General features: G+C 41.2%; 1 protein-coding gene across 3 annotated transcripts in view; it reads right to left on the reverse strand.

Annotated features, from left to right (window-relative positions):
• ANO10 (anoctamin 10) overlaps nt 1–13,135 on the reverse strand; it is an 88,055-nt gene that overhangs the window by 29,284 nt on the left and 45,636 nt on the right. The window lies entirely within an intron of this gene.

Below are 13,135 nucleotides of genomic sequence, written 5' to 3' on the forward strand. Positions count from 1 at the left end.
AACAAAGACTACAGTTGAACCTTGGTTCTTGAATGCCATGGTACTCAAACATTTCGGCTCTCAAACGTTGAAAACCCGGAAATGTATGTTCTGGTTTTCAAATGTTTTTTGGAACCTGAACATCCGATGCAGCTGTCGGCTATTGTTTCCAGGGCACCTGTGCCAATCGGAAGCTGTGCCTTGGTTTTCAAACGCTTCAGAAGTCGGAACAGACTTCCAGAACGGATTGTGTTCGAGAACCAAGGTTCCACTGTATTCTTATTTGCATTTTACAAGAAACCAGAAGACTGTGGCCAAAGGTTTGACTGACTGGTTCAAATCACAAAGTGAAATTCACCCACACACTGTCAGTGTGGTGTAGTGGTTAAGAGCGGTAGACTCGTAATCTGGGGAACCGGGTTCGCGTCTCTGCTCCTCCACATGCAGCTGCTGCGTGACCTTGGGCTAGTCACACTTCTCTGAAGTCTTTCAGCCCCACCCACCTCACAGGGTGTTTGTTGTGGGGGAGGAGGGGAAAGGAGATTGTTAGCCGCTTTGAGACTCCTTCGGGTAGTGATAAAGCGGGATATCAAATCCAAACTCTTCTTCTTCTCTTTAGGGGTGCCAAGGGAAAAGTAGAAACTAGGGTTAGCAGCAGTGTGTGAGAGGCACTTCAGTTGGGATCATGGCTGGGAAGGGAAAGGTTAAACCTTCCCTCCTCCTTTTGTGCTGCAGTTCTGAGAAAAAGCCTCCCCTCTCTGGCACCTGCTATTAAGTAAAATAAAATGAAAATCCTGGTGTGCTCTATGTGGTGCCATGCCTAATTTGATCCTTAATGCCAGGCCCCATCCCTATATTGTTTTAGGTGGCTGGTAAAAACGTGGCTGTTTTAAAAGGTTGCTTTAGCTGACTGTTTTGTTTTTGCTGGTTTCTCTTTCATTTCTTAGGGCTCATCCGCACTTTTGCTTGTCCCATACCTAGAAAGCACAGGTCCAAGATGTTTTCTGCTTGTCCCATGTTTTTGAGGCACAGGTCCAAGAGGGGGGTTTTGTTTTTGTATGTCCCACCACTCCTCCCCCCCCCCGGAAAACCCACTGTTTACCACTGAATCAGAACAAACATTAGTCTGCTGATTGCTGTTTGTTCTGATGCAGTGGTGTTTCCGGGGGGGGGGGGGCGTAACAGTGGGACAAGCGAAAGTGTTGGACGAGCCCTTAGTTTGGATAGCTGCTTAGGATTCTGTTCTGGAGGCTTGGCTTCAATGTTAATACTAGCAATGTTAATGGGGTGCGTTATGTTGTTGTTGTGGACCATAGTCACGAAGAGTCGGACACAATAGTTCATTGTTGTTTTGATGTTTTGGATTGTAAGCAACCATGAATTTGCTTTGGTACAAGTTTTCAAAATAAAATCATAAATAAGTTAGATTGTTACTTATTCAGCGACCACCAATGGTTTATAACAGAGTTTCAATAAGATTTCCTTCCTGAACACACTCCTTCCTAACCTCTCTTGATAATTGGATTGATCTTATTTTATCTATGCAATAGTGGCTGGCTGTCACTGTAGAAATCAAATTAGCTGCTCAAAATTCCAAGAATTCATATCTAATTTTTTAGCAGAGACAAAGTTGAGGGACACACTGATGTGGAAACACAGCTGCTCCTGTTGCTCATGGCGGTAATTTTTTGCAGAACAGGCCAGCTCCACTGGCTCTCTGAGCACTTGGCAGAAGTCCATGAAGAGTTTGATAGTGCTGCAATTATCAAGGGTGAAAGAGACACTGACATTTTGCTTCTTACCCATTTGGCAGATGGCAAAATAGGAGGATATTGTAGTGTTGACACCAGGGAGCCATGTTAATTCTATCCTGTTTTCCTCATACCAAGACATACACCCTGTAATCATCGTGTAGAACATGTGCTTGAAAAGCAGAATGACTTTAAGTCTCACAATTTAGAATAGCACTGCTCAGCAAGGGCTTAGAGTGAGAAACAACACGGATATACGCTATTAAGGCTCAAGATCACTTTCATGTCGCCAGCTAAGAGACTAACCTAACCACAGAAAACGTTCTTGTAATTCACAGCAGACTACCGACTACAGTCTTATTCAATTTCAACACATTTAGCATCTGGACCAATTTCTATTTTAATTCTAATTATCAGTCATGCCCAGGATACCAGGCTGATAAGAGGAGTGGGTGTTGCTTAAAACTTTCATAACTTTATCATGGATGATTACCGTAATTACTAAAAGAATTCTGAGATGTTATTTTATCTCTTCAAGTGTGAAGAACAAAATAGTTCACCTAGTACACATCTATGGTATGGATCCAACATGCCCTTTTGGCACTCTATGTGGAGGAGATTGGTTTTCATTATTTTCACCATTGGCTGTAGCCCCCAAACTATTCCAGAGTATACCCAACCTTCAGGGGGACATAAGAGGCTGGGCCAGGAAAAAGCCTCCGAGCCCAAACCGTCCTATGATTGTGCACAACTGTAGCAAAAGCATGGTACTATTTTGGAAACAATGCAGTATCCTGAAAATCTATTCTCCAAATAACAGAGCTAGTTTCTATCCCTTAAAGGTAAAGGTAAAGGGACCCCTGACCCAGTCACAGACGACTCTGGGGTTGCGCCGCTCATCTCGCTTTACTAGCCGAGGGAGCCGGCGTTTGTCTGCAGACAGTTTCCGGGTCATGGGGCCAGCATGACTAAGCTGCTTCTGGTGAAACAGAGCAGCGCACGGAAACACCATTTACCTTCCTGTCGGAGCAGTACCTATTTATCTACTTGCACTTTGACGTGCTTTCGAACTGCTAGGTTGGCAGGAGCAGGGACCGAGCAACAGGAGCTCACCCCGTCATGGTGATTCGAACCACTGACCTTCTGATCAGCAAGCCCTAGACCACAGCGCCACCCGTATCCCTGGCGAACTCGATAAGCAGCTACATGAATTGGTATCCGGCAAGCATTAGAAATGTAAATACAACGAACAAACAAATCCCCAACCAGCCATAATAAATTACACGACAGCTCATTCATTGATCCTTGATCAATGGATCTTAAGGCTGTCTTTTCTCGTATTTCTGTCAATATTCAGGTGCTTTAAAATGCAGTCTTTTATTTGTAAGTATATAAGATAGCATTTCTTCACTTCAAATTTACCAAACCAGCAGTCTAGAAAGCAGTTGCATAATGGCCCCAATAGTATATTTCCATCTTGCAATCCTTAAATGTTTTGGCAGAATCCTTATCTCAATTTATGGGTAGTGTTTAATAGGAACTAGGATATGGGTTGCCAAAAGTCAAATTAGCTAATGCAGTATCTAATGAAGAGTAAAGCTTTGATCATGCTCTGAAATAAATTCTACATGAAAAGTGGATAGAGAAAAATGAACAAGCAATTCAACTTGTGACACTGTGATAAATGCCGTGCTTTATGAAGTACCTCTTAACTGATTGCCAGTATCATACACTGGTGTTATAACTAACTGATGTACCTTACTGGAAAGAAGTCAGTAATCTTTAAAAGGTGACATTTATGTTCAGCATATGAAATATCTGGAATTCCTAAATTGTACACATGGAGACTATTTTTTTGTGCACAAGCCCTTTAAAAAAAATCTATTCTTGGTTTAAATCAGGTGTGGGCAACCTTTTGCCCTCAAAACAGTAGAGGGCATGCACTCAGGGACTGCATCCCAGTAAGTTTAACCCAGGCTTCCTCAACCTTGGCCCTCCTTCATTGGTGGGTTTTAGGAGGGAGTCTGAGTAGACCACTTCCAGTTCTCACATAATTAAGGAGTTGGCTTAGTATCTATAAATGTTTCCAAACAGTAATGGGAAGAGGGGTGAGAATTTACATTAAGAAAATGGCTTGGAATACCCTCTTCTCCTGTGCTATGGTCTTGAACGGTATCACCCTTCACCCCTGTATCTTTTATTTTCGTTCTTTTAAAACCAATGATCTCCAATGTCTGACTTAGTTTGGGATTGTTAAAGACGGATGTTCATATGGAACAGCCAAAAAGACTTTACTCTCACACATGTTACATTTTCTTCCTTCAGAGGTGAGGAAAACAGCTTGGATGAGAGCAATTTTGACCGGGGGACGGGACTGCCAGCGAAGAAATGTTAAACACTCCTTCCCCCATACTGTTGCAGCTATTAGATATGTGCCCGTCACACACAAGGCTGCATTTTAGTACTAGGAATGTTAACCTGACTAACATGTTAGTTATTCTGCTAAAAAGAACATGTCTTAAAGTACCAGTATAGCATACCTACTGATCACAGAGAGCAGATTATTATATTTGGGGAAGGGAAAGGGGCTGCCTACTGTTTTCTACAACTTGCAAATAGGCAAGTCTTCTCATAAGGTGTGACAAGTTAATGTAAATAACTGCTGGACCCTCTTGAGATTTTTCTAGTATCAGAAATGTTAAATAATTCCATTCATGTTCTTTGCTCAAGACCTCCAAAGTAATTTTCATAGACAGCCTGCTGGGATTAAGAAGAAAACAACACTTCCCATGGCCCAATTACTAAGAAAATAGCATTCTTTGTTTCTAAAAACTATCACCAATTTTGAAGTAGGGATGGCAGTTCCTGAAAATCTTGGATGTGGAGTTCATCAGCTCTGATATTTTCTAATTCCCATCTACCAGTAATTCCTATATCATTGCCATATAACCTAGCATACATAAATTTTATGCAATTCTGTGTGCTCTTTGTAGCGGTGCATAATTGGCTGCCCTAGAACAGGCTATTACATCAGAAATTGTGAAAGTAAGACTTTTAGGGATGTGTAAATGCTTTAAACCAATCATAGGATATTGGATCCAGTCAGCAGGCCAGATCCTTATCTCCACCAGCCCTCACAGGCCAGCTTCGACAGGTGCACAGGACCACCCGCCTGTGAAAGTTCAAAGGAGTCTGCTGGTTACAGCACTTCCAGCACTAATCAGTGAATTAACACTAGGAATGCACCTTCCAAGAAGCTTCCTGAAAGGTAAAGTTAAAAAGTAAAGAACCCCTGGACAGTTAAGTGCAGTCAAAGGCGACTATGAGGTTGCAGCACTCATCTCGATTCAGGTTGAGGGAGTCGGCATTTGTCCACAGAGAGCTTCCCAGGTCATGTGGCCAGCATGACTAAACCGCTTCTGGCGCAACGCAACACTGTGACGGAAGCCAGAGCACACAGAAACACTGTTTACCTTCCCGCCGCAGTGGTACCTGTATATTCCTGCGTACAGTGGTACCTCTATTTATGAATTTAATGCGTTCTGAACGCACATTCGTAAGTCAAAAAAAAGTCGAATCCCATAGGAATGCATTGGGAGAAAAAATTCGTAAGTAGAAGCAACCCTATCTAAAAATTCGTAAGTAGAAAAAAAGTCTATCTAAACCGCATCCAAGATGGTGGACGGAGCTCCATTCGTAAGTAGAAACATTTGTAAGTAGAGTTATTCGTAAGTAGAGGTACCACTGTATAAGGCTACTTTTTAACCCACTCTTATTCCTATAATCTCGTCATCTTTTCTAATTTTATTCAGCAAAACCTCCAGGACTGTTATAAATAACAGAGCGGAAAGTGGGCACCCCACTTTACCGAAGTATTGGTAAATTGTTGAGAAAAAGGATAAAGAATAAGATTTATAATGAGTATTTTAGAAAAAGAATGTTAATAAGAATTAGAAAGTGCTGAATTAGTTATTAATAGAAACGTAGAAGGGAGGATAGGAGGAAGCTCATAAAGAATTATATTTGATCAATATACGATTATGTAAAGTTAATTTCAAAGTTAGTAATGTTCAAATGTGTTTATGATTTTGTATGGCTTTGTCTTTTATTTTTGTTTTTGCTGTATTTTTCTTTTATTTTCTTTTTTCTTTTTCTTTTAATAAAAATATCTTTAAAAAATAAATAAACCTACCATTAAAATTATGGACTGGTCATTTCTTCGTCAGGGGGCAAACGGGCAAATTTAGCAGGGGATCAAATACTTTTTTCTCTCAATGTACCTCAATATAGAAAACAGGGCATAAAGTGGGTCTCTGTTTTCTACTTAAAAGTCCTGTTTGCATCTTGAGGCAACAGTTAATAGCTACAAGAGAAATGTGTTAGAAATTAAAACAATTACTGTGTTACTGAAAACTGCTTTAACTTTGCCCACACTATTGTATAGTGAGTCTTTCAAACACTGTAAATATTTTATTTTCCTCACTTGAATGAAAGCAGGCACCTCATAAATTATTTCAGTACGCATAATACTACGATGAATAATTCTGGCAATTGCTAAAGTTAATCTCAAATCACTCAGCCAGCTTTTTGACATCCAGCTGAAGAATTTTCCTTCCCCAATCACTTATATGTGATTCATAAATTCCTGGAAAAAATGTATTATTTCTTTTGCTTCCTAGAAAAACACCTCCTTGGGTGCAATGGAGAACATTGCGCAGTCAGGCGGAGTCCCCCCAGCCCCCCAGGGCAGCCCCGAGTGGAATAATGACACAGGACCACGTATTTATGGGATTAAAAATTGGCCACAACTTTATTAAAATTCAGATGTAGGAAGACCTTGGCGCAGGCATTGGGCGTATATCCCTCCCAGCCCCCAGCAGGGGGTGGGGTGATCTTCAGGGTTGTCCAGCATGAGTGGGGGTTGGGCTAACTCTGGAGAACATATGTTCAAGCAGATAGCCCGCCCCCCCGATCGCCGCCGCTGGAAGGGGAGGGCAATAACCAGCCAAGTGGCATCGCCAAATGCCCCCCCCCTTGATGCCCGATTACGGGAACCCTGTTATCGCCGCCGCCATAGGGCGGGGGGTCACCGCCCCCACGCCCCTCCCCTTTATGTAAATGACTAAAGGATTCCGCCAAAGGCCTGCATCCGCCAAAGTTGTGACGAATTGCTACGGGAAAGGCGAAACCTGCCAATGCAGGGAAAGTCCTTTCCAGCCCTTTAACAGCGACCGGTCGTAGCAGCGCCTGCGTGCGTGTACGCCTGTGGAAGAAAAACCTGAAACGCAAGAAGCCTGTGGAAGAAAACCTGAAAAGCAAGAAGCCTGTGGAAGTAAATATTTTTATTTTTATTTTATTTTTCTTACTTTATTTTTATTTATTTTTTATGTTTTTTATTTTTTATTTTTTATTTATTTTCTTTTCTATGGACCTGAAAAGCAAGCAAAAGGTTAGGGAGTGGAGGGTGGGAAAGCTCTGAATCCGTCGGCTGCTTCCCAAGAATGGCTCCTCTTCTTTGTGTGCAGGTAAGCCTACCTGATCCTACCTGGCCAATCCCCCTGGCACGCCCCCTTCGGCCGGATTGGTCGGCTGATGGAGTGGGCGGTGACTCCAGCCTCCAGCCTCAGGTAGGCAGTGCCAGCCTCCAAACTTCCAGGTCTGCCCTAGGGTTCCCAAGGGGGGCTGCACGCGACTGCGCAAAATGCGCCTCCCTTTTATGTTGGGGAAGCGGTCATTCTCTACCACAACATCTATACTCAATTGCAACAGGTTACACATAAAGATGGAAGGGTGTTTTATTCACTCATTGCAACAGTTTGTTACACTACTATGTTCACATAAATCAGCTATTCGGCTTCTGACACAAGTATAAGTGCTAAAAAAAAATAGGCTAATGCTGCAAATCCTATACTTAGCATATTGTACAAAGCAACGCAATCCTACTGAACCCAGTAGGGCTAGACATAGGACCAAATGCACGAGCTGCCAATACACTCCTTTTTGAAACCCTGAAAGCCTGATAGTGTAAAGCCTTAGTATCATAAAATGGAAATGGATAGAGAAATGGAGGAAATTTGTTTCTTTCTAAAGGGACTGTGTTTCAGGTATGCGGAAACAAAGCACACTGTGGTGGAATTCCAAGATTACTCCATTAGATTTTGTATGTTACAGAAGAGGGAACAACAAATTAAAATTGCAGGGCCAGTATTCCGCATCAGGCCTTGGAGATGTTTTACAGCATCTACCGTACACCAATTTCAGCCTTAAAAAAACCAACAACAACAACTTCGGGCTCATCTACACTTCTGCTTGTTTTGTGCCTAGAAAGAACAGGTCCAAGAGGATTTCTGCTTGTCTCAGGGTTTCTGAGCAAGGGTTCGGGAGGTTTTTAGTTTGTCCCCACCACTTTCCCTGGGAAAACTTGCTGTTTTCCACTGAAATGGAACATCAATCTGCATAAAAACCTGACATGTTTATTTTCTTGGGGGAAAGCAGCGGGACAAGCAGGTGTATGGACAAGCCCCTTTGTTTATAAATAACAAATATACCAACTACAATACACTAGGATTTCTACCATTTGTCTCCTTCAGGATCCCTTCTCCCACAACTATAAGGAAGTGCTTTTTTCTCTATATTTCTTTTGATTATAGTTCTAGTTACAGGTAGGTAGCCGTGTTGGTCTGACATAGTCGAAACAAAATAAAAAAATTCCTTCCAGCAGCACCTTAAAGACCAACTAAGTTTTTATTTTGGTATGCGCTTTCGTGTGCACGCACACTTCTTCAGATACACTGAAATAGAAGTCCCCAGACGCTATATGTAGAGAAAGGGTGGGGAGGGGGTATCACTCAGAAGGGTGGTGGAAATGGGTGATTGACCATTGAAGTCAATCACCCATTTCCACCACCCTTCTGAGTGATACTCCCTCCACACCCTTTTCTACAAATAACGTCTTGGGACTTCTATTTCAGTGTATCTGAAGAAGTGTGCGTGCACACGAAAGCTCATACCAAAATAAAAACTTAGTTGGTCTTTAAGGTGCTGCTGGAAGGAATTTTTTTATTTTGTTTTGATTATAGGAATTTGAAATATGCATTGTAATCAAATCAATGCTAATGTTCCTTATTCTTCAGTGAAGCAGAGCTTCTGTTATGTGAAAGTCTCAGTTAACATGTCCAAGCTTGGGCTGCTCCTTTCCCCATCCCTCTCAGACCCACTTTGCCCAGTCACTGCACTCCTTGGCTAGAAGTAGTCACTATCCTCCTCTCCAGCCTCTTACTGAATACACCTAAGTTTATCCTCGCCCTAGGGCGGAATTAGGAAATGTCTGAGCACAGTGGAGCCAGTTATTCTTATTATTATTATTATTATTATTATTATTATTATTATTATTATTATTATTATTTATATACCACCCTATACCTGGAGGTCTCAGGGCAGTTCACAGAAAAGATTATAAAATCAGAATAAAAACAACAACCCAATAACACCTCCCCCCAAAAAAAGAGCCACATTTAAAAGGATATAGGATGTGAATCAGATCAACCAAAGGCCTGGTTAAAAAGGAACGTTTTTGCCTGGCACCTAAAGGTGTATAATGAAGGTGCCAGGTGAACTTCCCTGGGGAGAGCATTCCACAAATGGGGAACCACTGCAGAGAAGGCCCATTCTGCAGAGGGCCTCAGAAGATGATGTCAGGGTCTGGGTGAGCAATACTCAGCTAAGGGATATTAGCTGTCAATATGAATAATCAAATAACAACATATAATTGTTCTTGGTCATAGCTGCACCATACACTTAAAGCACTCTTATGCCTCTTTAACTGTCAGACTTCCGCAAGAATCCTGCATACTGACCTTGCAGACATGCAAATCCAAGCACCCTTAATAATTCCTACAGTTCTCCACGACTGTGAAAGTGGTATAAGCATGCTTTAAATGTACGGTGTGGATGTGACCCTTGTATGGAAAAGTTCACATTAAAAAATATTTAGATTAGAACACTGTATTAACTGGAGAGCCAAATCTAAGAGCAGGGCAAAGGTGTATTCCCTTAGCAACTTTACCCACTTAAGCAACTTCTGGTAATTTTTTTTTCCAAGGAATTTGTTTGTTTTCAATGCAAACTGATGCAAAAAAATATTGCAAACTGAACTTAAGATGGGGGAAATGAGAAACTAAGAGAAACAGAGATTGACATACAGTATTCCCCCATCCCTAATTGGATCCCACTAGCAAATTGATAGAGTAGAAAGAAAAATAACAGAGGAAGGGTTAACTTCTCCAAACCATTAAAAAACAATCTGTCATCACATCTTGTCAGCTATGGAAGAAAAGGGCAGAACCAAAAGACAGCATCTAAATGTCAAAGTGCATTTGGTATTCAGCAGAAGCAGGCTACATAAGATGTAGATATTTCAAAAAGGAAACATCATAGTACAAAATGAAAATGCATGCAGGAACAAAATACAGAATACTGAAAGACAGCTGTCATACTAAAGATTTATATTCACTGTTGCCTGATAAAAACTTTCACTTTTTGTGCTAAAGGCTTTTTGTGCTAAAGGTTTTCACCACGCCCTGAACAAAGCTTTTTACAAGTAATTTAAAAAACTTGAATGTTTTTGAAAACAGATGCAAGACAAGTAAAATTTTACCACGAAGACAAATTCATACTTTACAGTGGCACTCCTTTCACACCAATTGCCCCATGTACTGCCTCTGATTGCACAAGCAAGGGACTCGTCTTTATTACATCAATCTTATTTTAATTATCAGAATTAAAAGGAGCTGTGGTGCTCAGCATCTTATAGTATAAAAACAAACAAAAAAAAAACACCCACATGATCAAGCGTGTATATACACACAGCTGTGGAAATACATATTCAGAGATTCACATTTCCTAAATGTGAGCAAGTTTCCTCTTTATAATGTTTCCAAATATTCGTGGGAAGAAAGGGCTCTTGCTTATAGGGTTGTGTTGTGTTCCCATCTCAATATAAAATACCTATCATGTTGATTTTTTTTCTTCAAGAAACTAAGCATCAGCTGTGAAGCAAAAGTGCAACCTGATCTAGTTTATAGCGTTCTCAATTTTTTTCTAACATACCGTAGTTTTGCAGATACATGCACTGTGTGCCCTCTCAACTACAATACCCAGGTGGAGGTATCCTAAGGGACATAAGCCAGCAATGCCAAGGGATCCTGTGCCAGCTTAAATAACTGCATGGGGCTGTAAACTGAGTGAGGCACAGGGGGTAACAAGTAGGCCTTTCTTAGCTGCCAAAAAGCAACCAGAGGATCTGACCCTGTGTGACCCATGGTATCAGTGGAAGGGCTTTGCACAGAAAGCTGGAGCCAGGGACCCTCCAAGGTTATGTCTGTTTTGTTGAGACATAAATTGCTTCCCCTAGCTTAAATACTGGTATATATCATCAGGGGTTACAGAATGCTTCCTACATAGAATCGGTGCATTTTTATAACTGCTGCCAACTTCTCTCTCATTCAAGACTGCAATTAGCGTATGAACTGTAAAATTTATCTCTCCTATATAGACTCCATTTTCATAATTATCTTCCATCCCATAACGTGGCAGCAGATTTTCATTTGTAACAACCCCGGCTTCAGACGGATAAACAAAGTTAATATAATTCAATCATGTCCACATCCACTTTACAAATATGTTCAGTAATACCACCATGCCAGCTCCAGTATCAACACTACACAATTAAAAACTGTAGCTACAATCACACATTGTAGGCTTTTAAATGTTTGCTTTGCTGATACACAGACTGTATTAACTTAGAGAAAACTTTATACATGTTTTTAGAAATAAATTCTACATTACACAGGTAGGAGGGTTGTAAGAATATAGTATACATTATTCATTTCTGATACTCCAGAACAGTAACACAACTATCTAATATAAAGTTAATTCTGTGAACTAGTCATAAAGCAATTGTGTTAGGCTGCATGTCATTCTGAGAGCTACCGTGTTTTCCGGCGTACAAGATGACTGGGCGTATAAGACAACCCCCCACTTTTCCACTTAAAATACAGAGTTTGGGATATACTCGCCATTTCTGGGGCACCGGATCACTTCTGCTCGGACATGCACAGAAGCAATTTCCAGCTCCTGGGCATGGGCAGCGTGGCAATGGAAATAGCTTCTGCGCATGCCTGGACATGCACAGAAGTGATTTTCAGCATCTGGGCATGCCCAGAAGCTGGAAATTGCTTCTGCGCATGTCCAGGCATGCGCAGAAGCGATTTCCATTGCCATGCTGCCCATGCCCAGAAGCTGGAAATTCAAATTATGCTGCAATATTAATCACAACCCCAACTACCTCGCCAGTGAAAAACCTTAGATAATGAACTGACAAGAGATTACATTTAGGAAATATAATCTTAGGTCTGCATTCCTTCCTATTTTGTAATCATACACATGATCCATATGAAACTGCTTTGCAAATCATAACTAAGATACAAATCCTTAGGCGATTACTGCAATCTACACCAAGAGTAAGGGCTGTTCTGGTGCAATAGACAACCCTTGGTTTAGTGCTTGGGCTCAGATTCTGCTCCCTCCCCGTTTCACTCATATGCTCCAATCTACTCCCTATTTGGACCAACTATGGTTTGCAAGTACAGTGGTACCTCTGTTTACAAACAAAAATTGGTTCCGGAAGTCTGTACTTAACCTGAAGCGTACTTAACCTGAAGCGAACTTTCCCATTGAAAGTAATGGAAAGTAATCCGTTCCAGACTGGTCCGCGGAGTACTTAAACTGAAAATACTCAAACTGAGGCGTACTTAAACCAAGGTATGACTGTAAATCTGAATTGGCATGTTATGGTTTGTGCTTGTCATTTAAACTAGAATTTGAATTCTGCTTGGGGCGCTGTAGAAGATGGCTGAAAATAACATCTCTCTGCAGTTTCATTTTTGATTAATTATTCCTAAATTCGGAGGGAAAAACTGGTTACTGATACAAGTAAAATTGCATGCTCACAAGAAACAAGTGATATGCTTCTAAAATCTGCATTACACATACCAACGCACAGCACATGATCCAGAGCCCTACAAATATGCACTTGAGGTTTTGCTCAAGTATGAACCAATCTCCAAGAAGAAAACAGGGCATCTCCTGCATGCACACCACATCCACACAACCACATACAACCACATCCACACAAAAGCCATTGGTTTGTGATAGTTCTGTGCATTGTCATTATACATACATATTGCATACACACACGGTACTGTTTTGCCAAAGTATAAAACATACCAAGAACTGTCTAAGGGAAGCTGTGTTAAGTAACACATATCAAACAGCAGCTTGTCATCTGATGTATTTGTTGCTTGTATTCCAGAGCAAGATGCTATTACTTTTCCATGTGGTAATCC

Source organism: Zootoca vivipara, chromosome 11, assembly GCF_965207765.1.
Source record: "Zootoca vivipara chromosome 11, rZooViv2.hap1.1, whole genome shotgun sequence".
NCBI lineage: Eukaryota > Metazoa > Chordata > Lepidosauria > Squamata > Lacertidae > Zootoca > Zootoca vivipara.